At 36.6% G+C, this 1,941-nt stretch overlaps 1 long non-coding RNA gene across 1 annotated transcript; it reads left to right on the top strand.

Annotated features, from left to right (window-relative positions):
* Window positions 1–372: 372 nt before the first annotated feature.
* LOC110225713 lies at window positions 373–832 on the top strand. The gene is made up of 2 exons (XR_002329927.1): window positions 373–647; window positions 755–832. It is a non-coding gene; the product is annotated as an uncharacterized LOC110225713 (long non-coding RNA).
* The last annotated feature ends 1,109 nt before the right edge of the window (window positions 833–1,941 follow it).

The following is a 1,941-nucleotide window of genomic DNA, read 5'->3' as shown; positions in this document are numbered from 1 at the left end:
AAGATGAGAATTGAAGTACTATATAATGACTATAACAAAATTAATAAGGTAAGTTAGATATCAAATCTTATATATTCATTTTGATTGGTCATTTGATTTAAAATTAATAATGTATTTTCGTTTTTATAATTAAATTAAATTAATTAAATTGCATAAATTAGTATTTGACTTGTTTATCCTTAATTAGATGAATTAATTTACTCTTTGAAATTTTAACTCTAATGGCATTCTTAAGTAAATTCTTACAAAGAGAAAGAGAAAGGTTATTAAAGGGTAATTATAAATTGTACTCCCCAAATAATAGTATAGGATTTATACCCTTAATTTGACGTTTTGTTACTCTTAAACGGATAGTGACGTTTTGTTACTCTTAAACGGATAGTAACGTTAAAACCTGCAACACGCATCTTCTTCGAAACCTAATTTTCTCTCTAAAAAAGCCTCCTTAAAAAAGCCGTCGTTTTTCCTTTTAGATCTGAGACCGGTGGCCGGTGGCTTCTTCAGCACCGGGGCTGGTCTCCTCTTTGCTTTTTGTTTGCTCTCCGGCATCTGTAACTTTCGGTGGTGATGATGGTCTAAACGATGTCCGGGTTCGAGTTAGGTTTATGTTGGGGTGGTGTGGTCGGAGATCCGGCCTTCTTTTGACGGTGTGTGTCTCCTCCACCCTTCGTTCTCCTCTCTTGAATTTGGCGATTTTACTCGGCTGATCCAATCTTTTTACCTCTGGCGTTGTAGCGGTTTGTGTTTGTTGTAGTTTCAATTGCTGGGTGTAACTGTTTTCTTTTACAGAGATTCCTTTTAAATTTGGTCTTTTGTGGTTTGGTGCTCTCCATTCTAATGTTTTCTTCTTCTCTGGAAGTTGTCTTCGTCTCGCTCCGGTTTCGATCTTTCACCGGTTCTTTCGTATTCGGTGTGGTCCGGTTCGGGTTTGGTTCGCTCTTTGTCTCTACTCTATAAGTCAGATCGAGATCTGATCTGTTCAAAGGCTTCTTTCGAGGCGTTAACTTGTCGGGGTTTATTCTTTCGACTTCGCCGCTACCGGGAGAAATATTTTGATCATGTTGCTTTTGGCTTGGATCTTGTCTTGCTGGTGTGATCGCCTAGGAACTCTTTCATTGTGAGGTAGTCTCAATCCACTATAGGAGGAACCGCTTATCGTTGTCTCGCTTTGCTGCTTCGGTTTGCTTTGTGTAAGGCATTCCAGTCATGGTTTTGATTTGGTAGGTATGGAGTTTGTGCTAGATTCTAGATTTAATTTGTTGAGTCTCTTGTTTTAGTTTTCATTTATTCCTTGTTTCTTTCCCTGTAATTTAGGGCCTCGTTTCCCTTGTTTGGGTTTAGTCTTTGGGGGTTAAAGTCTCGCCGGCTTAGTTTCTGGGGGTTAAAGTCCCGCCGGCCTTTGTATTCCGACAATGTAATTCACCTTTGTTATATAATCATTCAGACGAAAAAAAAAACGGATAGTAACGTTTTGTTATCTAAATTCACCTTAACCAACGAGGCAACGGGTATGTATTTGTTCCAAAAATTCTCTTGTTGATGATATCTTCCCGCTACATCAAAAAGAATTAAAACCCATGTATAGGTCACTATCCAAATTCAAACCATGTCTTTTATTTTTGCCGACATCCAAATCAAGCTTAACCCTCAATAAATTCATAGTTCAAACTTCAATTGGAAGCAAAATAAAACGAACTTACCAAAACAAAAGAGAAACAAAATGCGTTATTAGTAGAAAATTAATACAGTTGGCTCTTTGTCACATTGTTAACTAACTAGCTTTAAGTCTCAATTACCATATGATCCATAACAACCTGTACTAATAATTTAGAGCCTAAATCTAACTAAAACATAATTATATTTTTTCTTCATTACAGTAGTTAGATCCGGTTCTGATAGGAAGAAACAAGAGTTAGATCCATCATACAATATCAGCTATAT

The sequence above is a fragment of the Arabidopsis lyrata genome (genome assembly GCF_000004255.2).
Source record: "Arabidopsis lyrata subsp. lyrata unplaced genomic scaffold ARALYscaffold_305, whole genome shotgun sequence".
Classification (NCBI taxonomy): Eukaryota; Viridiplantae; Streptophyta; class Magnoliopsida; order Brassicales; family Brassicaceae; genus Arabidopsis; species Arabidopsis lyrata.
Note: the sequence above shows the minus strand (reverse complement) of the source record. Positions and strands in the feature narration are given on the sequence as shown.